This window comes from Neophocaena asiaeorientalis, unplaced genomic scaffold, assembly GCF_003031525.2.
Source record: "Neophocaena asiaeorientalis asiaeorientalis breed wild unplaced genomic scaffold, Neophocaena_asiaeorientalis_V1.1 scaffold282, whole genome shotgun sequence".
In the NCBI taxonomy this organism is placed as follows: domain Eukaryota; kingdom Metazoa; phylum Chordata; class Mammalia; order Artiodactyla; family Phocoenidae; genus Neophocaena; species Neophocaena asiaeorientalis.
In genome coordinates, this window is record NW_020172595.1 from 253,145 (window position 1) to 268,948 (window position 15,804).

Genomic DNA, 15,804 nt, shown 5'->3' on the forward strand with positions numbered 1-15,804 from the left:
TAGCTGCCTTGAAAAGAAAGGGCCTTTCTTTCATGAATTTCTCCCAATATTGGTTGAGTTAAATAAACTCTGCAGAGCATGTCAGAATCCACTCTCCCTTCTTTTTTTTTTTTTTAAGATTTTTTTGATGTGGACCACTTCTAAAGTCTTTACTGAATTTGCCACAATATTGCTTCTGTTTTTTTGTTTTGTTTTGTTTTGTTTTGCAGTATGCAGGCCTCTCACTGTTGTGGCCTCTCCCGTTGCGGAGCACAGGCTCTGGACGTGCAGGCTCAGTGGCCATGGCTCATGGGCCCAGCCGCTCCACGGCATGTGGGATCTTCCCGGACCGGGGCACGAACCCGTGTCCTCTACATCAGCAGGCGGACTCTCAACAACTGCGCCACCAGGGAAGCCCTTGCTTCTGTTTTATGTCTTGGTTTTTTGGGTGCGAGGTATGTGGGATCCCAGCTCCCTGATCAGGGATCGAACCCACATCCCCTACATTGGAAGGCGAAGTCCTAACCACTGGACTGCCGGGGAAGTTCCTCCCTTCTTTCTTAAGTAGTAAAACTCTCAAGTTTTTTGCTGGACCCATGGAGTATACTCTTGAGAAAGGGGTGTGCTCCTCAATTTTTCTTCTCCCCTTCCCACTGGCTAGCTGGAATACAGACAGACTGGTGGAAGCTGGAACAGCCACCCCAAACCACAAGGTGGAAGTCATGTTGATAATGACAAACAATAAAGTTCCAGAAGCCCTGCTCCCCAGTCCTCTAGAGCTCTCATAAATGCCCCGGAATTCTTATGCTCAGACCATTTAAGCCATTGTTATTCTAGCCTTTGTTTTAGCAGCCAAACCTTTACCCAACTCATATTCTTAGCCAGAAATCAACATGGGAGCCAAAGGCAACACCCAGAGACATGTGTTTATCAGGGTATAATCTAAACTGCTGCAGTAGGGACTTCCCTGGTGATCCAGTGGGTAAGACTCCGCGCTCCCAATGCAGGGGGCCTGGGTTCTATACCTGGTCCGGGAACTAGATCCCGCATGCATACCACAACTAAGAGTCTGCATGCTGCAACTAAAGATCCCACATACTGCAACTAAGACCTGGTGCAGCCTAAGTAAATAAATATTTTTTTAAACAAATAAACTGCTGCAGTAAAGAGAACTCAAAATATAGTGACTTAAATAAGACAGGGGACTTCCCTGGCTGTCCAGTGGTTAAGACTTCACCTTCCAATGCAGGGGGTGCGGGTTCTATCCCTGGTTGGGGAGCTAAGATCCCACATGCCTCGCGGCCAAAAAACCAAAACATAAAACAGAAGCAATATTGTAACAAATCCAATAAAGACTATTAAAATGGTCCACATCAAAAAAAATCTTAAAAAGAAAATAAGATAGAAGTTTACTTCTCTCTCAAAGAAGAGCCTCAGTGTAAGCTGGCAGGGCTGATACGGTGGCCCTGGCTGGAAGGGCAGTGCTGCTCGTCAGCAACATTCAGGACCCCAGGGCTCCTTCCATCTTGTGGCTTTGCCATAACCATTGATAACTGTCCTTGTCTGTGTGGTTGAAACACGTTTCCATCAAGTCTGCATTCCAGTCCCAAGGAAGTGCCATGAAAGAAGAAGCAGGGGGCAAGTAACGATATGGAATTTCACTTAACTTAACTCTTAACACTTAACTCTTCCACTCATATTCTGTTGGAAAAAACTTGGTTAAAGGGGAGGCTGAGAAAGGTGGTCTCTAGTTTGTCTATCACGAGCTCAACTAGAACTCTGATACTATATAAGAAGAGAATGGATTTGGGAAGACAACAAGCAATGTGCAAGAGGAGGTCAACTTTGATGGGAAACTGTCCACGGGAGCATCACATTGCACGGTGGCAAATCAAGGTGAACAAAGGGAAAGTGAGTCACCAGAGTGGGTCCACTGGTCCAGTTCTCCATGGGGCCCAGTCCAATGTGGAAGGGCCATGACCTGAGAGCCTCTGGGGCTAAAGACACTAGATCTTTATTCCCCTCTTTAGGCTCCTAAGTAGATTTTCAGTAGACCCCCATTAGGTGAAGGTGGCTTATCTATTTTTTTGCCCCATTAAAAAGCCTGGCAAATGGGCTTCCCTGGTGGTGCAGTGGTTGGGAGTCCGTCTGCCAATTCAGGGTACGCAGGTTCGTGCCCAGATCTGGGAAAATCCCACATGCCGCGGAGCAGCTGGGCCCGTGAGTCATGGCCGCTGAGCCTGCGCGTCGGAGCCTGTGCTCCGCAGCGGGAGAGGCCACAGCAGTGAGAGGCCCGCGTACCGCAAAAAAAAAAGCCTGGCAAATGCAACCTGTATTTTCACTCCAGATGAAAGGAAGAAGGTAAGTAATGCCTAAAATGACAGACCTTCCATTGCTGCCAGCTTCTTCCCTCTTGGCCAAATTTCTTCGTATCAGTTCAAGGCTTCTAATATTTACTTCCAGGAGACCAATTCCAAAGAGAAGAAAGCAACATCCACATTCTGCAATTCATCTGCTATTCGCAGGTTAGAAAAAGGAAATGATGGCATGATAGCCTCTCAGGATGCCTTTCTACTCCCATGGGGAGCTCAGCGCCTCGAAGCTGAAAATTTCATAGGAAAAGTGGTTAGTCATTAAGACAGGCAGAGCTACTGTAGTAGAGTCTCCGCTGGGTCACAGTCTACTCCTTGTCCAGTTTGGACACTTAGACATGGACTTGACCTCCCAGGATCTGCCACCCTCAACCTTCCATGGCAACTGCAGGGCTGAGTCCCATTTCCAGATCAACCCCCAGTTTGGGAAACTAGGCTGACCTGGCCTGGCTCAAAGCCTGCTGCTGAGGATTCAGTGTTACTCAACAAGCCTCTCTGTGTTTGTAGTGGATCCATCCTTGCCCCACTCACATCCCTTGGGCCTCACCACTGGGTTGTGCCTCGGCCTTCCGATAGCAGCATCTCTATCTCTTTGCCTGAGGCTTTCTCCGGTGTCCTGTCCCGCCTGTGCACAGAAAGCTGGAAATGCCAAAGAATTAGGGCTCCCTGAAAGCAGCCCTCAGGCTGTGACCGCGTGGAATGGGAATGTAAATATCCTAGTCTGCTCGCTCCCACCACAGAGTAACTCTGATATTTTGCACGACTCCAGGGTTCCTGAGTGGGACTAATCTCCACTCACCGGCAGTGGTAAGTTCGCTTGATAACACACACTTTACTGGCTGCCTTCCTTCCCTATCCCACTTTCCCACTCCGCTACCCATGTTTCCTGGGAGCGCTTCCCAAATGCACTGTGTGCACTTGAATCCTGGTCCCGGGGCTGCTTCTGGGGGAGGAAGGTGTCACATTAACAGACACTGTTCTAAATCCTTCACGTGTAGGAGCTCACTTAATCTTCAGATAAGCCTAAGACGCAGACCTTATCATTACCCCCACTTTACAGATGAGGAAACTGAGGCATAGAAATATTAAATGCCCCCCCACCCGGTTCACACAGGTACTAAGTAGTAGAGCTGGATTCAAACCAAGACAGCATGGCTCCTGAGTCTACACTCACAGCTCCTGTGCTTTAGTGCCTCTTCCTAACATCTTCTCTGCAATGGCTCTTCTGAGATCCCCAAACTTCCTTCAAGTCCCATTTCCTCCCCCACTCCCTTGCACTGCGCCTTCCCCAGCCCTCTCTCCCCTAAGCACTTGCCTCTTGCGACCCCTTCTCCTGAAACACCTTCTCCATCCTTCTCAAATCCCTCATCTTCCGAGGAGCTCTCTCAGTCCTCCAGATTCCTACGGCCCTGTCTACAGGCTGTACTGCCTTCTAGTTATGTGTGTGCTTATCTCAACCTCTCCAGAGGAAGGATCCCAGGAGTTGTTGAAACAATGAGCTCCATGGATAAGGTCAAGGCTGATGTTTATACCCTAGACTCCAGATTATACCCAAAACCTCCTCCCCAGCTCTATCCTCACTCCAAGCTCCTTTAGGTCAGCAACAAAAGTGTCTTTGGGGGCTTCCCTGGTGGCACAGTGGTTGAGAGTCCACCTGCCGATGCAGGGGACGCGGGTTCGTGCCCCGGTCCGGGAAGATCTCACATGCCGCAGAGCGGCTGGGCCCGTGAGCCATGGCCGCTGAGCCTGCGCGTCCGGAGCCTGTGCTCCACAATGGGAGAGGACACAGCAGTGAGAGGCCCGCGTAACGCAAAAAAAAAAAAAAAAAAAAGGTTTTTGGTTTTTTTTCCTTCCATTTCTTTTTGAATAAAAATATTTACTTTGGGTCAGTCCCCACCCTCTTCTAACACACCCTACTGTTAGAGAACCCAGAAAAGGGTTACGCCCAGCCCCTGGCCCCTGCCCCATCCCCAGGGTCCTCCAGGCCCCTGGGCCCAGAGCCCACCCTACAAGGTCAGACTCTAGGTCGGGACCCTAAACCTCCTCTCCTCACCCATCCATTGCACAAGCAATGCCTGAGAATTAAGCAAGTGGGGAGAGGGGACCGCCGAAGAAACAGAAAACCTGTCCCAGACCTCTATAAGGGGCCACATCTCCTTCAGATGAAACTTAGCCCATGGGAACAGCTAGGCCTGGGCTCTGCCAGTGTGCCTGTCTGCCCACAACACAGCCCCTGCCTCACCCATGTCCGTCCCACCCCTCTGGGGTCTTCCAGTCCTGGGGTGCCATTGGTGCCTGTCATCCTTCCTCCCCCACTTCTTGCCGCCTACGGGGAGGCAGCCCTGTGTAGCCCAGGTGAGAGGGTGATCATGGCCCATGTAGTCAGGGGTCAGCTGGAAAAGGGTAAGGGGAGGGATGGCCCCTGGCTATAACACCCGGACTCCTCTCTTATCAACCCCACAATCCTCCCCCCTTGTCTGGACTGAGCTTTGGTGGCAGGGGAGACCTAAGTGCAGTTCCTCTGCCCTTTCGTTCCAAATGCCTCTCTAATGTTTTCCTCTGTATCCTGGAGTGTGGGGAGGATGATCCGTTTTCTTCCCGCCCCTGGATACCAGGTCCCTCCCACCAAAAGGGCAGCCCTGGGCTTGGAAGATGGGCAGCCTGCTGCCCCCACCCCGCAGTGCTGCCCAGGGACAGGGAGAGAACTTTCCAGTGTAACAGGACAGACATTCACGCCTTGCTGTCCCGCCAGACTCAGATGAAAGGTCGCAGCCCGGCAATCTCAGGTTCAGCTTGGAGAATCTATTAGCTGTTTCATAACCTTACTCACCCTATTTTGTCACCTATCACACACAGCAGAATACACTGCCCTTAAGAGTACCTCTGAGAATTAAATTAGGACTAACGAAATGAGAGGATCTTCTCCCCTACAGGTGTGGAAGGGTGAGGTACAAAGACAGCCACTGCAGCATTCACTGTGACCAAGAGGAAAAGTCTGAGACTAACCCACGTCCATACCAGAGGACTGACACACAGTATGTTGTGGTTTGGAAAATGGAAACTCTGCAGCCTCTGAAAGCTTAAGGCTTATCTGTACGTACGAAGTGGAATGTCTCAGGGTATTATATGTAATATAACATATACTTTTTAACTAAGTAGACATTCAAAACCGTGTGTATGGGATGCCACCTTGATTGCAAAAGGGGGGAGAAAGAGGATGTAGCCATATATGCTCTTTATATGTGTGAAATTTCTCTGGAAGTTTCGATGGGAAAGTAGACAGGAAAGCTGCCTCTGGGGAGAACTGGGGGCTGGAAAATGGGGTGTGGGACAAGGAGAGAGTTTTTGTTTTTTTGTTTTTTTGGCTGCGTTGCATCTTTGTTGCTGTGCGCTGGCTTTCTCTAGTTGTGATGAGCGGGGGCTACTCTTCGTTGCGGTGCGCGGGCTTCTCATTGCAGTGGCTTCTCTTATTGGGAGCATGGGCTCTAGGCGCGCAGGCTTCAATAGTTGTGGCACGTGGGCTCAGTAGTTGTGGCATGCAGGCTCAGTAGTTGTGGTCTGCAGGCTCAGTAGTTGTGGCGCAAGGGCTTAGTTGCTCCGCGGCATTTGGGATCTTCGCCGACCAGGGATCGACCCTGTGTCCTCTGCATTGGCAGGCGGACTCCCAACCACTGCGCCACTAGGGAAGTCCCCAGAGAGAATTTTTTTTTTTTTTTTTTGGTCGCACCTCATGGCTCGTGAGACCTTAGTTCCCCAACCAGGAATTGAACCCGGCAGTGACTGTGCGGAGCCCTAACCACTGGACAGCCAGGGAATTTCCAGAGATTTACTTTTCATTAAATTCCCTTTATTATTCTTTGAGCTTTTTGTTGGGTATGAATAGTTCCTGTTTAAATAGATAGAGGGAAACACAGGGAGGCCAGGAGAAAGCTCTGGAACCGGGCAGGAGGTTTCTGAGGGAGTTGGCACCTTCTGTGTCCTCAATCTGTGTCTCCAGTGGAAGCCCTGTAAAAGCCTTTTACAGGAAAAAGCAGCTTGAATATCTGCCTACATGTAACCAGGCAACAAAAGAAGCACCCTGCTGGACTACTAACAGGAGAACCTGATGCAGTCTCTCTGCAGACTTTTCAAGTTTTATTTTGTAAAACTTCAAACATATGCAAAAGTAGAGAAAGTAATATAATGAACCTCCAGTGTACCTATCACCCAGCTTCAACAATCATCAACCTACAGACAATCCTGGTTTATCTCTGTATACCCACCCACTCCTTCCGGGATTATTTTTAAACAAACCCAAGACATCATATTACAGTTTACCTGTAAATATACATCAGTATGTACCTCTATAAGATAAGGACACTTTTTTGAAAACACAATCATAATACAATTCTCACATTTTTTAATATCAGCATTATCAAATCTATTTTTTAAATTTTTTTATTGTGGTAAAATACACATAACATAAAATTTACCATCTTAACCTTTTTTTTTTTTTTTTGCCGTACACGGGCCTCTCACCATTGTGGCCTCTCCCGTTGCAGAGCACAGGCTCCGGACGCGCAGGCTCAGCGGCCATGGCTCACGAGCCCAGCCGCTCCGCGGCATGTGGGGTCCTCCCAGACCGGGGCACGAACCAGCGTGCCCTGCATCGGCAGGCAGACTCTCAACCACTGCGCCACCAGGGAAGCCCCATCTTAACCATTTTTAAGTGTGCAACTTAGTGGTATTAAATACATTCATAATGTTGTGGCATCCACAATCAAAAGGGGTGGGGGCAGAGTTGGAAAGGAAAGAGGTTTTGTATGTTATTGAAGGTAAGCTGGTATAAATTCAAATCGGAGTATTATAACTTTAGGATATTAAAAGTAATCCCCATGGTAACCACAAAGAAAATAGCTATAGAATATACACAAAAGGAAATGAGAATTTAAACAGTTCACTATGAAAAATCAACTAAACACAAAAGAAGATAGTAATGCAGGAAATGAGGGACGAAAAGTCAGAAAGCCTATAGAAAAGAAATAGCAAAATGGTAGGAGTACCCCTTACAGTACAATGGTGACACTGTGAGCTTTTTTTTAACTTAAATATAGTTGACATACAATATTATGTTAGTTTCAGGTGTACCACATACAAATAAATATTTAACATTTGCATGAAATGATAGCCACGATAAGTCTAGTAACCATCTGTCCCCATGCAAAGCTATTACAGTATTATTGACCATATTCCTTATGCTGTATATTACATCTGCACGGTGATACTGTTTTAAAATTCTTTTGATGTTAGGTGTGCAAACAGCAGTATTTACACATCAGTTGTTACGATGTCTGGCATTTGCTTTAAAATTCTCTAGTGGGAGGGGGAGGCCAGATGAAGCAAGTTTGGCAAGCTGTTGAAAATTGTTGAAGCCAGGTGACTATACATGAGAGTTCTGTATACTATTCTCCCTACTTTTGTTATGTTTGAAATTTTCCACAATAAAAAGTTAAAAATAAAATATTTTTAAACACTCTTTTACCATTAAGTGACTAAGATTAAACACAGAACTAAAAAGACCAGACAAGACACCAAGACCCTGGCACACGATAGGCACTGCCGAAAATATCGAATGAATGGCTGATAAATGTAACTCAGGGAACATAAGTATTGAATCATCTTGCAAGTTACATCTACCACTGAAACTAGTAAATGAGCCATTCGCACGTCTTTCATGAGTTTTACTATCATGAGTCGGTTCCCTGGGGACCAGGCATTCTGCGGACATTTTAAAAATCCCCTTTCTGAGTTCATAAAGCCCTTTGGAAAATGACCATAGAAAAGTAAAACCACCCTGCCAGGGTCACCTGTTGTCCTTCTCCAGATGACATGCTACTGTCTTTCTATAAATTACCACAAAACCTACCTCATAAGGCTGCTGTACTAAGTGAGGGTAAAATGTACTAAATTAGCACCTAGCACAGCAACTGACAGGAAGCCGTCACGCAACATCAGGCCCCTGTAGCTGCCACTTCCGGTACCCTGCGTCTCCTCGCCCACCTCTGTTTTCCACACTGGCTGAGGTGTGCAGTTCTTTGCAGCTCAGTTTCACCTTGTGCTAATCATCCCAACCTGGGCCTTCTCTGGCGCTTCGATGCCCAAGGGGCACACACGAGTGGGAAAGGCAGGGGCACTAAGCCCCAGAGTCAACCTGCAATCAGTTGAAGAACGGAAATGGGGGAATAGATGCTCCTGCTTTCATCGTCCTTCAGGTGGACAATTTCTGGAGACATTCTGTTTCTCTCCTCAGAAAGTTCCAGTGGAATCGAATCGCTGTCACTGTCCTAAGTTGGCTTTTCCTCCTTCATGTTCTCACACTCCCTCACTTCTGCTTTCGGGAATCATCTAAATTGACTGCCTACACCTCTATCTCAGGCTCTGCTTTCAGGGAACTCAAACTAAAACAGTCCCTTTCCGATCCTTCTCTCCCATATCCCATTGCTCTTCCTTCATGGGCTCCCCCACCAACACCCCAGTCACCCCTGGACTGTAACATTAACACAGAGAATTAGGATCCATCGATTTACTGGTCTCTCCACATTGCTGCAGCACAAACTGCTCAAGGGCAGGGACCCTGGGACATGCTTGGGATCCCTCTGTGTCCCCAAGGAGAGAGACATGTAAGCTAGTCAGCACTGCACACGGCCATGGTAGTCATTGAAGCTGTTCACCAGTCTTGCCATTTTCTGCCTTCCAGGCACATAGTAGATGAATTTCTCAGCACTCTTGAAGTTAGGCATAACCACAGAGCTTGCTTTCACCAACAAGGCATGAACACAAGCCGGATGTGTTGTTTTCTACTGGCAGAAGTGGTCATTGCCAATGCAGTGTGACACACTGCAGCGCCCTCTTCTGACAGAGCCTCCTTTAATCTGGACCCCGAGCGACTATGACCATCAGAGCCCCCCAGCACCACTCCACTGACCCAATAGGTAGCGTTAGTAAAAATTCAGGGCTTCCCTGGTGGCGCAGTTGGTAAGAATTCGCCTGCCAATTCAGGGGACACAGGTTGGAGCCCTGGTCCGGGAAGATCTCACATGCCGCGGAGCAACTAAGCAGGTATGCCACAGCTACTGAGCCTGTGCTCTAGAGCCTGCGAGCTACAACTACTGAAGCCCGTGCACCTAGAGCCCTGCTCCATGACAAGAGAAGCCACCGCAATGAGAAGCCCGCGCACCGCAACGACCCCGCTCGCCGCAACTAGAGAAAGCCCACGAGCAGCAACGAAGACCCAATGCAGCCAAAAATAAATAAATTAATAAATTTTAAAAAACCATAGTGTTATCAAATTGATAACCAAAAAGGGCCTACTGTAAAAATAAATTAATTAATTAATTTTTTAAAAATTAGGTATGTCCCTGGTGGCGCAGTGGCAGAGAATCCGCCTGCCAATGCAGGAGACACAGGTTCGAGCCCTGGTCCGGGAAGATCCCACATGCCGCGGAGCAGCTAAGCCCCTGCGCCACAGCTGCTGAGCCTGCATGCTGGAGCCCGTGAGCCACAACTACTGAAGCCTGCGCACCTAGAGCCCTGGAGCCCATGCTCCTCAACAGGAGAGGCCACAGTAAGGAGCCCATGAACCACAACGAAGAGCAGCTCCACTCGCTGCAACTAGAGAAAGCCCGCGCACAGCAATGAAGACCCAATGCAGCCAAAAAACAAAACAAAACAAATTAGGTTGTGTGAATTTCACCTCAATAACATAAAGGGTAGAAAAAAGTAACCAATCGGCTGACAATCAGTGAAGCTTCCTTCAATTTTGTTGAAAGTTAAGAAAAAGTATCTGACTTGCAAAATCAGGTCACTCACTTTCTCAGTGAGATTTTGAAACTGTCCCTTTGGTGCGTGGCATTTTTACCCTCCACGATTCCCCCTTGGGCCTTCTTTCTGTGGTAAGGAAGGGTTGGGCAAGGGGAGGGGAAAGGGATACCTACTCCTTCTTAGGGGCCCTCTCGGGCCCACCAGCGTCCCAACTCATGTGGGAGTGTCAGACCTGAGAACAGTTCCCTTATATCAGGTCCACCTGACCCTTGGACAGCCCTCTCACATCAGAGATACACATGCCTAGTTTGAAGGCTGTAGCCCTGGAGAAAGTTACCCAGAGAAGAGTAAAGAGGGCTCACAGCAGCACTGTGGTGATAACCACCAGTTTAAACAAAAAGAATTGTCCATTGACAGGACAAGGGATTTATAAATTTCAGTGTAAGCATACAACAGAAAGAAAGTGAATGAATCACAGCTACACAGTCAACGCAGTCATAATGTGGAGTACAAAAGCCAGCCTCAGAAAAACACATGGAGTATGGGTCCCATGATTCTATCCCTGTGAAGATCAAACAGGCAAAACCGAACAGTATACTGTTTAGGAATACTTACAACATGCATAGATAGTGGAGCTATGAAGACAAACAGAGGAAGTGAACCTAAGGAGTTCAGAGTGGAGTTCACTCTCCCGGGAGGGAGAGGGATGCAGTCATCGTGGAGCACACGGGACATCTGAGGTCCTGGGAATTTATTTCATTTTGTGTGTGTGTATGTGAATTATGATTTTTTAAAATCTTATATTGGAGTATAGTTGATTTACAATGTAGTGTTGGTTTCAGGTGTACAGCACACCGCTTCAGCTCTAAGGGGATTTCTTTCTTAAGCTGCGATCAAATACCCAGGGGTTCTGTTACATTCATCCTTAACTATACATGTTCATTCTATACACGCTTCCATGTGTATCATATGTTCACAATAAATATTTTTAGGGAGAGGATGAGTGTGAAGAGTGAGTGAGGAACTCGGAACGCTGGCTGTGCTGGGAAGAGGGGAGGAAGCTGGAGAGGGTCCAGGATGAGGAAGCAAGAGCCTCAGTTAAGAGACAGGGCCGCTTGCTGAGCGGGACGCCTGCAGAGAAGGGGATCCCGAGTGCGGCGGGGGACTCAGGAGAGAGGACAGGGTCGGAAGGGAGCTGTGGGAGGGGGAGGGGCTCTTCCAGGTGCACAGATTGGCACCCAGAGCCCAGCTGAAGCGATGCACTGTGAGTGGTACCTTGGCTGGACAGGGAAGGAAGGGAGGGAGGGAGGGTGGGAGAGAGGGAGGAGGGCCTGAAAGAAAAGGAAAGACCTGGTGACTGGAGGTTCCCCTGGGGAAGCGAAGCAGGTAAACTCGCTGCCCTCTAGGAGGGAGCAATCTGAGGGCTACTCAGAGAATGGTATGCTGGCATTTTAAATTTCAGAGAGGATGTAGTTCCAGGTGCTGATATTCACCAGAGTATGACTCTGGGAAGAAAGTGGATGAGACGGAGTCAAGATAAAAGTTGTTGGAAGGAGGTCAAGAAGCTTTGAAGAAACCAGTCACATAGGGATGGGGTCTGGGTGGGGGTGGGAGGGAGGCCTTTGACAACGTACCCTTCTATCCTTTTTGAATTTTGAACCATACAAATGATTCTATGAAAACATAAACAAAAAGAAATTTTAATTGGGGTGTGGATTAGGTCATTTGCATGGACACTGGCAGGCCTGGAAGCCAGTTGCTCATGGCAACAAGCAGAGGCAGGGAGTAGCAGAGGAGGACTCTTGAGGCTGGAAGGAAAGGGTGTTTGGCATGAAGTGGAAGAGTCCTGTTCCTGGGGTTGACAAGCAGCTAGGAGAATCCGCCATGGCCATCGTTTCCCCAGACCTAGTGCTGAGCAAAGAGGGGGTGGGGGGAGGGAGGAGGGGAGGTGGGAGTGTGACTTGGAGGAGGGGGAAGATCGTCGGCTGCAGGGAGAACTAAATTCCCTCTAAAGCAGGAGGGGGAGGGAAGAGTGTATCAGGAGGCTGAGGCTGTGAGAGGGTTCCAAAGAGTGGAGGGAACAGGTTATTGGAGAAGGTGCCAGCATTGAGGAAAGGTCGAGGAATGGGGTACACTGCAGGAGACGGATGGGAGTTTAGGAAAGGTGATTTTACAAATAGAGGGGACTGGTGTGGGCCTTTTGTTTTTGTAGGGTTTCTTTCCTCAAGCTGTGAGCCCCTGTCACCATTGCCTGAACAGGCTGCCATTTCGCCAGGATTCCTACAGTGAGGGCAGAGCTGAGTGTGGGGCAAAGGAGAAAGGGGGAAAAGTTGAAGCTTTTGTTGTAACACAGGAAAGTCTTATCAGCCTATGGATTAAAAAACCCAGGCTGGGGCCTCCCTGGTGGCGCAGTGGTTGAGAGTCCGCCTGCCGATGCAGGGGACACGGGTTCATGCCCCGGTCCAGGAGGATCCCACATGCCGCGGAGTGGCTGAGCCCGTGAGCCATGGCCGCTGAGCCTGCGCGTCCGGAGCCTGTGCTCCGCAACGGGAGAGGCCACAGCAGTGAGGGGCCCGCGTACCAAAAAAGAAAAAAAACCCAGGCTGACTTCCCTCCTCCTTTCTCCTGGTTGCTCAAGGAATATAGTTATTTCAGTCTGGGCGAAGTACAATTGTAAAAGTAAACCCACTGCCAAAAATACTTTGAATGTCACAGGGAAATGTCTAAGCTTTCCTACTGCTTAGACATTTCCTACTAGGCCACTGCTCACCTCCATTAGTAACCAAGAGTGGTGCTCTAAGCCCTGAGTTCGCTAGTCCTTGACCTCTTCTCCCAAACATACACACAAAAATACATACACCTCTTTTCAGGTTGAAATTTTGTGGACTGACAGGGCTGGAAGAGACTTCAGAGGACAAACCTCCATTTCATTGAAGAGAATACTGAAACCTCTGGGGCCTTGAGGACTTCAAACCTGGACTAGAACCTAGATCTTCTGTTCCCTAGCTTTTTTTTTTTTTTGGCTGCACTGGGTCTTCACTGCTGCACGCGGGCTTTCTCTAGTTGCGGTGAGCGGGGGCTACTCTTCATTGCGGCTTCTCATTGCGGTGGCTCTCTTGTTGCAGAGCATGGGCTCTAGGCGCGTGGGCTCAGTAGTTGCAGCACGCAGGCCCTAGAGCATGTGGGCTTCAATAGTCATGGAGCGTGGGCTCAGTACTTGTGGAGCGTGGGCTCCGTAGTTGTGGCGCACGGGCTTAGTTGCTCCATGGCACGTGGGATCTTTCCGGACCAGGGCTTGAACCCATGCCCCCTGCATTGGCAGGCGGATTCTTAACCACTGCGCCACCAGGGAAGTCCCCCTAGTTTTTTCTTGAATCCTTAGTCAGATTTTATTTCTCAGTCCCACTAAGAATCCTGAATGTATCTGTTCTTGACACTATGCCAAGGCGTTTGATACTGCCACCCAAGGACGGGAGGGCCTCTCCTTTTACATTGGCAGAAGTTGGGGGCCAAAGGCCAAGGATCTAGACATCCCTGCATGGGGTATGTGGGAAAACAGCCCTACAAGATCTCCCCACCAGACTGTACAGGAAGAGACAGCCTTGTGCACTACAGCTTGTTTCCATATAAAATGGCAACTGGGTGGGCTGGGCATTTGAAGGATTCAGCAGCTGTCAACTCTACCTGCCACCTAGGACCACCTGTCTTAAACTCTAAACTGAGATAAGGACCCCTGTCCCATTCATACTCCCAGAAAGGAAAAGCAGCAAGAAAGGGACAGGATACAAAACTTTACAAACTTAAATTCTTACCTTGACAACTTTTAAAATTTCTGCTCTCACTGGAGTGTGAACAATTCTTCTGAGAAGTTTGGCAATGAGGGAAAGAAGAGATAAGATAGGGGAGCAGATTTTTAGTTAAAGTTCTTTTGAAATTTCAGTCTGTCCCCCAATTAGGCAAAGGAGAAGGGAGCTCTCATTGATTCAGCACCTACTATATGCCAGGCTCAGTTAAACTTCATATTAGCCCTGTGAGGAATCAGGGCCCCTCCAATTCAAAGATAAAGACTCTGTGATTCAGAGAATTAAGTAACTTTCCCAAGGGCCCTTTTCATAAGTAGTGGAATATGGCTTTGAGCCTAGGTGTTGTGTCCAACACAAATGCCTGACAACAAAGATATTTCTACAAAGAGGGCATTTTAGAATAGAGAGAATGAGATGAAGGCAAAAAAAGTCAGAGAATTTAAAAGGGAAAGGCAAAGAGTAGAGGCACCATCTAAACACTGCCCCCACTCCCCTACCAGAGGGCATCCCCTGAGTTCGGGATTCAGTTTAAGTCAGGAACAAACTTTTTATGGGTGGATGCTGGCTGGACTGAAGAGGAATGACTTCAACAGTCTTTTATTGTATGACTTTTATTTGCAAAACATAACCCAGGACATAATTCATGCAATCAAGAAGTTTACAATCCAATGGGGAAACCAGATATTGAACACATTCCACCAAATTTGATGTGTAAGGAAAATGCTCTAGTCTCCTGGAGAATGTAACAAACAAATCTAGTTGGCAGGAAACGGGCTTCTTCACCTGGACTTGGTTGGGTGGGGAAGTGAGGGTAGGTATGAGAGGTGCAAGGAAGAGGGAGGGAAGGGAGCCAGTCTTCGAGGCTGGTGATGAAGCCATGGAGACTGCAGCTCAGTTTGGGAGCGACAGAGAAAGAGAAGGCAAAGGTGCAGAGTTGAGGGAAAGTTTTGTTTAGGGCAGTGGAGCTCTGACCTTATCAGTCTGGTGGAGGGGGCAAGGATGGGAAGGATGCTAATATAAATATCATACTAATATAAATATTCACATAATTAGAAGAATTAGTACTAGATCTATTTATATAGTAGGAGTGAAATAGTCAAGGTCATCGACCTTACGAGGGCGTTTGCCTTGGCAAGAAATTGGGATCAATTCTGAGAATGGGGGGAAGGGGAGGATAGGTGTGATTTCATAAAATTTTGAGACAGAGGAGAGGAAGTTGAGGACACTGGATTGTTGGGCCTTGCAGAAAGTTAAAATATCTTTTAGGCCGGGAGCGCTGAGTTGGTTACTAGCTTCAGAAGAGTTGGAAAAATCTGGAAGTGTGGCTGGAGGAACTGTGAACATAATCAACAAGGGATGCAGGCGTGGGCAACAGCAACCAACATCTCGATAGCCACGGGGCGGTCTGGGACCCCGGGAGGGGCGGTGGCTGCAACTCCGGCCCCGCTCCGCACAGCTGGGCCAGAGCAGCACCACTCCCGCGAGCAGGTGGCAGCGCCGCCCGCGGGGAGCCAGGCAGGCGGGGAGCGCCGGGGGCGGCGGCGCGCACTGGGGGCAGAGGAGCAGGCTGCGCCGCGGACAGCCGGGAGCGGGAGGCGGGCCCGAGTGAGCGGGCCTCCGCGCGGTATTTGGCACGCACGCGCAGACGGGCCGCGGGGCCAGCAGCGGGTAAAGGGGGCGGGGTGAGAAGAGGCTGCAACCGGGGCCACCCTAGAATCCAGGCCTCTGCTCCCGCTTCCGCCGGCCTTCCCCCGTGGGCGCGCGGGCTCGCCCCATCTTCGCGGGCTGTCGGGCTGGGGGGTGTGGACGCCGCTGCCCCGCCCCCGGGAACCACGCCTCCCTCCCTTCGG